Source organism: Zerene cesonia, chromosome 20 (assembly GCF_012273895.1).
Source record: "Zerene cesonia ecotype Mississippi chromosome 20, Zerene_cesonia_1.1, whole genome shotgun sequence".
Taxonomy (NCBI): domain Eukaryota; kingdom Metazoa; phylum Arthropoda; class Insecta; order Lepidoptera; family Pieridae; genus Zerene; species Zerene cesonia.
In genome coordinates, this window is record NC_052121.1 from 174439 (window position 1) to 182923 (window position 8485).

Consider the following 8485-nt stretch of genomic DNA (forward strand, 5'->3'; position numbering starts at 1 on the left):
CCTGTGGTTATAAAGGGACAACATTTCATGGAGTTACATATTCCACAATAATTTCATTAATAATATACTTTGCTCTCGCATACCTTTTTATCAAAAGTTTTTCATGAAGTCCTTCCAAAATATTTAAAAGATAAATTTAAAAGGCATTCGTGAACAAAAAGCTATTCCACATCAATTGTTTATGAATTACAGGTAAACGAACAAAAGCTCGTAGACTCGCACTCGGCCAATATAATGAACATAAGCCTATAAAGTGGCCATAAACCGTCTCATTTTCGTTTGGGACATAAACAAGACAATGTCACCTGCTTTTGTTTTACGATCCGAACCGTGTTTGTATGGAAATGTTGTTTTCGTTCATATTGATATTTGTATTGGACTAATAAGCAGTAAATTCAATTACTGTAGTCATAAAACACTTTAGCAGACATATATTGTTCAAGACCAATCGATAACGTTTTATAGAATATAAGAAATGTTTTTAGGAAATGTAATACCCATTATAAATATGAGTTGATTCAACGCAGTAAGAAGTAGCTTATACCTCTAGACTGTCTTCTCCTGACATAAAAATCATATCACAAAGTCGCTCTGTTGCGACATAAATGAAAGAGAAAATAACACACTTTCACATTTATAAGTTAAAATGGTAAGGATAAGGCTCTTAATATAAAAAGTATTCTGGAAACGTCTATATGAATGTCATATAGAAATACTACTTTACTAAAAAAACAATTAAACATTAAGAACATAATATTTTTTATAAGTATCGATATACGTTTTATGGTTTTTTGGTAAATATCAAGTAAACTAGTGAGATATATTAAATAAAGAAGTCTTTTGTGAATTGTATCTATTTAGTAAGATTATACATCTTTTAAATCTCATAGCCTTAGTTGCGCATAATTCAAAGGTCTGAGACCTTTACATGAGGTTTTTTTATACGTGATATATTGTGGGCCTTTGATCAAATGCCAACGTATTGAAATCTGACGTCCACATCAATCACTGCGATGACAGTACACAACTTAAAGTGTCATCCCTAGATACAGGGAGATTGATTGTCCTTTAAAACTACTTAACAAATATGTCGTCGATACGTTTTTAACTGGTTTAGTTTGGTTTGTGTTTATACAGTATATTAAAGACTTCTTTTGTTTGATTAATTAATTTGATTTTTACATATGCGTTGTGTACATTTTTATTGCTTTAATTTTTGATACATAATGCATTAGACATTAGTTAATAATATAAGATGCTTCGTTTACAATTTTTTTTAATTAATCATCGTATAGTTTAATATTTTATACGTGACTTGACAAAACTATTTTCAAATTGAATGCCTCATAAGAGGTCTTTTTGTAGAAGACATAATGCGAAGTGTTTAAAGTGTTATATTCTTAGGAAATTTACGCAACACGTACGTACACTAATATGATATTAGCATTAGATTTTTTATGTACACTAGATTACTTCATTTGATTTTTATGTCATGCATAACTTTTAGAAATTCCGTCGGATTTTTTTTTCACAAGTAGTTCTTGAAACTTGTTATACTTTACTTCTAACGAGTTATGATTGAGGGGCAGCTAGAAATCTCTGTAACTTTTCAAATATACTTTCCAGATATGGAAAATAAATATTACTCAATCGATTCTAAATAACGGCCATGAAATACTGAATTATTGAATATGTCTCTGAAAAGTTAAACAATAACACGAAATTAATTCAATGAATTCTTATCCGAACAATAATTTCCATTAAGGAGAGTGTCTATTTTCAATAACAATATATATTTCACGAGATGTTTATGTTGAGTTTGGAAATATAGAAGTTATATTATTATGTTAAAGTTAACAATATCGCGGGAAAGTATTCGAGCTGATCTTCAGTTACAATAACATTCTATTTTCCTTCTTATTCTTGAGTTATGTTATTGTATGCATAACTCAGAATCGTGTAGTTCAGTGATAAGGATTGCTTCTGTTGTGACATGTTTTTCTTCCATTAGCGAGCTTATATCTGCCGATGCATGCGACGTTTATACTGTCACCGAACCCTTTATTAGTGAGTATTGCTAAGATTCATATATTCAATGATATTCAATGGATACAAAAGTGGAGATACATTAGTTAGTAGTGGATCCATGAGCTCTGATCTGATTCCTACTGATAATATATATATACCAAAGTAATTCCGTCTGTTAGTGTGTATCTTCCTCGCTCCTTACCTTAGCTTAATACTCGCAGAAGGGTATAGAATAGTTGCTATCCCGAAAATTCTGCGAACGGAGAATCTGCGGGTAAAACAAAACCAAGCCACGGGGGAAAGCTAGTATACTAGGAAATAATTAAAAAAAGAGATTAAAATTGAAATATATGGCTTAGGGATGAGTGTAGAGTTTCATTTTAATTTTAGAATGATTGTATTATATGAGTTTGGTGTAATTCAGAACATTCTCTAATTAAGCGGGAATCCTCGTCATTCATATGCAATGCAGAGTACGTTAGCTTACCCGTAGTAAATGTTCTATGACGAGATTTTGTGGTCTTAATTAAATGATATCATTAAGTTAACAGCGCATTTTAGTGGAAATTCCAGCATTCGTTAGTGGTAACGTGAAACATTGTTCACGTGATTATATGAGAAGATAAAGTTTTAAACAAAAACGAAGCTAAAATATCAATTTTTACATTTATGATATACTCAATAAAATTGTGCTTATAAAGGGATGTGTTTCATACGTAAAAAACTATTTATATAGTAACTATTATAATTGTTATTAATCCAATAATACATTATAATAGTTTAAAAAAACTAAAAAACACGCTTTTATCATATTTTGCAAATTGAAAAATGGAATAATTTTATCAAATTAGTGTATTGTCATCGGTCCTCAATAAATCTACAAAGTTTGAACGAAATCTGGCCGTTTAAAGTGGGTCAAAATCGCGCCCAAAGAAGTCGGTTACAAACAAACATACAGGTGAAGCTAATAAAAAGCGTGTAAAAACACTCAACCCATCAAGACATCACTAATTTAGAATTTTTTTAAATATTACTTCAATTATTAAAAAGTTCATTCTGTTTTAAATTACGATCGTTTTATGCTTATTTAGTATTGAAATTATAGAATTACCATGAAATGGGATATTTAGGTACGTGGAAGCGCAATTACAAATTTTCTATGTACTAGAAAAGTTTTAAATAGTGAATTAATGTTCCTTTGACGCGGCGAATTCACCAGAGGAAAGCTAGTTTAAATAAAAATATAGTGTAAGATTGCCTTCAATTCAGTTCACAATAACATCAAACTGTAAATTACCACAAATAAACTAATACAGGATCAATAGTGGTTAATTACGGCACGACCTACATTTCCGCATTCAATATCAGTTTCGCGCCATTCAGGCGACTATATCCTCTCATCACGTGTTATTGAGGCATTTTAATCACATCTGATACGATAGTATGATACTAATACAAGAGGTTTCTTTATGTATTAATTGACGCGGCATACGTCGATAAACTTTGGTGGGTAATATTATTCATACCGTGTAAAAAAATTAATATATTAAATGGTAACTTATTATACTCCTAATAAACATATAAAGAATTGGATGTAAATTTGAATGCTTTTTTCTTCTTTGAAATTGATCTAATTTTAAGTTTTGTTTTCCAAGAAGCCACAGATTACTTTATAGTTAATAAAAAAAAAATATAGATTAGATACTTACATTCCCATACATTTAGTCTAAAGTTTTTCATCTAGATTCTAGGACAATGTTGTATTGGATATTGTTGAACGAACCAAAATTATAATAAAAGTATAAGAATAAGAACAAAAGAGAGATTTCGTAATATTGTAACCGCTGGAAATTGTTGTAATCGGTAATTAAATACACAAAATGTTGTTCCCTCAGCAAAAAGTTTGACATCAATTATGATTAAAAATAATGTTAAAAATGAAATAAAGTCGAAAAGAAACAAATGTTAAGCTATGTTTAAAATGTGTTCGTGTAAATCCCCCAGGTATTCCTCAGTAAAATCTCACTCAATCTTGTCAAAATTAAATTTTGAATTTCACGTTAATTTTCTGAGAAAAAATTACCTAGAACTCCGTCAGATAAGTTTCTTAACATTACGTTATGAGATTACGAGAAAAGTTTAGATAAAGAATTAATGTTTCATTTAACGCATCACTACCTGAAATTTATATTAAAAAACATGATGTATATAAAAATATATTTTATCTGTGAAAAGGAAAATCAAATTCGTTTTGTGGGGGTATCCTTAGAAGGGGTAAAAGGTCATAAATAATTGTCAAACTAAGTGTAACTCGCTGGGACATGTAGACTCCTTTTGGTCACGAAAATAAGACTTGAAAGTAGTGAAATACGAGATTCGAATTTGTATGCAGGTCAGGTGTATCAGTGTACATATACGATAAAAACAAGTTTGCTGGTTCAGATATAAATAAATAATATAAAAAAGTGTGTGCATAACGTAAGATACGTAAATAAAAATTTCAAGAGTTTTCTAAAATGCAGTCATTCTTAATCTAATTATATGTAAAGTATTATTTTTACAACTGTGTTTTTCAGCATGGTTAAATGACGGTTGCAGCATGTTCATTATAGCATACTTGTGTTTACTCTTAAGATTGTAACTGTTATAAGAATACAATAAAATAATAGTAACTGATGTTACTACTCTGGATCCGCGTTCACAAGGAACATAATATTAATGTTACAGTTTATTTGTTTTGTTATTAAAACTTTCGAACTCAGTCTCCGCTGTGTTTCTGCTGTGAGAAATTTAATTTAGAACGTCGTTGATTTTACAGTTATTTATCACCCCACTAGCCATCCAGTGGTAAACTTTAAATTCCGATACTTTATTTTATTTATTTAACGGAATTATTTGCACAAAAATGAAGCAAAAATTGGTATATTCATATATTATCAATTTTTTTTCTGCTACGTTTCGTTCGTGTAAAACATAATAGCATAATTTATTTATTCACACGATACAAAAAGGGATAGATTTTATTAAAATTACCTCATTATTTCCATTAACATTTGGTAAAGGTTCTTTTATGCAATTTTAGTTAGTATTCATTAAAGTCTCCTAAGTGCAAAAACTATTAAAACAGTTTAAAATAGTACTCGTTGTCATAATTAAACCAAATCGGAACAAGATAATGAATGACAAGTGGGAACACCGCTCTGAACATCTTAAGAGAAAACATAAAAAACTAAGTGAATGTAAAAGCTTTCTACTTATTATTAAAAGCAGAACTTTCATGCGGTTGGAAAGTTTTGTTAATTCTCCTTTTAAAATGCATTCTGTTCCGAGTTATATTTGTTATAGGATTTGGGGAGCCATATATATGATTCTCTTGAAAATGTTAGTTTTGGTAGCGGTTCCCACCCTGAATTGCGCTATTGAATTTAAATTTTCATTTCACGGATTATATGTATATCTATTACTTTATAAAATGAAAGCGAAATGTTCCTAATCTGTACCTGTAGAAAGAAACGCCGGATAGAAAGATTACTTATAAAGATACTGACAGGTAATAATCCCTCACTATCGAAGCATTACCTGGTAACGGTCCTATTGTTTACATTTTTATCTCGTCCCCTTGACCTTTGAGAGGCTGATTGAAAATGGTATCAGCCAATAACCAACTTTATTTTTAACGAATCCAACTAAAATCATTTAATGTACTCAGCGTATTTTTATATTTTCCTTCAACCATTTCCTTTTAATTTTAGGATTAACATTAATTCATAATGTATTGCAATATTTCGTATTTCTACCATTTATTTCAATGTCTATTTTACTCCTCAATAAATGAATATAAAAAATATATTTTTAACATTCAATTGTTCCTAGTACATTGTAAATTACTTGCAGAAGTGTTTACTTCATTTGTTTGACGTCTTTAATGGAATAAGGTGTATCTACTTGAAAATCAATTTGAGATGAGTAAATTCATTATAGTATACAATTAAATAGTACTTTATTATTTAATTTTATTAAATCTTTCAATGTAACATTTTATAACATAAAAAGAAGGCATCTCTGTTACAATAAAATACAGCTGAAGAGTTTCTTCGTTTGTTTCAACGCGCTAATCTCAGACTACTGAGACTAATTACTACTAATTATTAAAAACTAACTAGAGACTACTAACTAACTACTCCTATTTAAAAATTTATTTCTTCGTTATATATTATGTACGAGATCCCCGATTACTCTAGCCGATATAAAATCAACCATGGATGAAGCCAGGGCGAAACACTGGTACTTAAATATATTTACGGTACATGTTGATATTTGCAAGGTGATAGATAGTCATCGCAGTACGTACGCTGCATTGTTTGCAATATGGACTCAAATACGAAGGAGTGTGTCGCGTCTAGCGGGGAATTGGATGCGATACAAATAAACGAGTACGTTTTGTGTAACCGCCTGATGGACCTTTTGTTATTATTTTAATTCATCTCATATGGGTTCGCTCTTAGTTGATCACGTTAGCCACGACAGTATGGCAACTGCATGGACAGACATTTTTGTGTGCTAACCCGCTTCAATACGTGTTATCATCTATTTAATAATTAATAGAAAATTCATGATCATACAGAGTGAAATATGTGAATTGCCTCCTTTTTATACTTTTATGTAGGTATGTGTACAAGGGACTTCTTGTAAGATAGTATTAATATCGTAAATTAAAAATAAATGCTGTCCGCGAAGGAAGATGTCTTACGTTAAATCTTGGGAAATATTGACAATATAATAATTAATGATGTGAAATAAAACTTTGTATCCAATGTATTTTATCATCAGTAGAATTTATTTAATCAATGTATGTATTGATCATATAAATACATCAACTTAATAACAGAGTGTCTTGGTTATCCTAGTAAAGGAAATATTTCATAACGAAGATGGAAACAATGAACTATATTTAAGTCCCTATTGTTTTCCATATGAACGAAATATTTCCTATTTGTATGTATACTTCCCAACATAATTCTGATTCACACCAAACGACTCTTTGTCAAGTGTGGTTGTGGTTAATCTTTATAGAGCTAATCAGTGCAGCGAAGATTGGTTTTCGAGAATTACAGTATATTCCGTGAACAAGGAATATAGTGATTATCAAACATCCCTTCCTGCTAATGTCATCAACGCAACAGTTTTTGAGAATTTACAGTATGTTTGTTACTCTTTAGTGCATAAACAATTAATCGAATGTATGCACACTACTATTTAAAACGTAAAAGTTTGTAGCGATTTATATCTTTGTTACTTATTTGAAATGTATCAAATTTGGAACAGAGATAATATGTATACTGGAAAAGCACTTAGGCCATAGAAATAATTATATTCGTACACATTTCTATCTCCGATTCAATTTTTATTTTCTTGAGAAAAAGTAACTGTTTAATTATGTTTCAATTACAGCTTTCAACAATTGTATGTTTAAAATCTGCTTATTCTTATAAGAAATGGAGAAACTGTCTGCTCACATGTTATCTATGGGTCTACTTTTATATTCAAAATAATAATTATCTTCAAACTAAAATATGTGAAAAATAAATTGAAGCCCAATAAATGTCACGGAAAACCCAATTTATGAGTTGGACAGTAGGGAATATAATCAGCTCCCACAGATTTGCATTTTCCGGGTGAATAAATTGACCAATTGACGGAAGTTTTTCAATAGAATTATTTAAACATTAAATATACGATAACATGTTTTGAACATATGGAACTATATATAAATAATACTGCGGTGTAACTGCTGAGTTCCGTCCATTGAGCTAAAGAATTGTCTTTTATATGATTACAATACACTCCGCATTATAATAATTGGTATATGTTATCTGTGGTAATAATATAATAGACTTGATAGTTAGTCTATGTTGAGGTTAGCCGCCATAGTGAAAATTCGGACTTTTGAGTTAGTGTTAATTGTGTTTATTGATTTGATATGTTTGTTACAGATTTGAACATCATTCGGAAAACCTCAATTGCCATATTTAAAACTAACAGTATGTATGTATACTAACTTGTTTTGTATAAATAACAAACACTAATACCTTATATATAATAAAGAATATATTAAGCTAACGATGGAACTGATAAACTTACACAATACAAACAAAATATCACTTTATAAATCAATATTTCAGATATGAGAAGATAATCGTCTATACATTGATCTGTTACTTTGTTACGAGTTGTTCTTGTATATGCCTTTAACCTTTAATTAATTACACGTCAGTAGCATTAGCCCTCCTCACCCATAAAACAAGGCGCTTCACATAACTCAACTCAATGACTTAGCAGTTTAAATCTAATTTTGTTTGAGATCCAAAACTCTAAAAGCGGCGTCAAGTAAACCGACTTTATTTATAATTTATCGCTGTCTTTAAATAAAATTAAGTGAATAATTGGATGTTATTCT

General features: G+C 29.8%; 1 long non-coding RNA gene across 1 annotated transcript in view; it reads left to right on the top strand.

Moving 5' to 3' along the window:
• Nucleotides 1-8042, top strand: part of LOC119835183 — a 52944-nt gene extending 44902 nt beyond the window's left edge. The window contains exon 3 of the long non-coding RNA XR_005288031.1: nt 8022-8042. This is a non-coding gene — a long non-coding RNA (uncharacterized LOC119835183). The remainder of the gene's footprint in view (nt 1-8021) is intronic.
• Nucleotides 8043-8485: the final 443 nt, after the last annotated feature.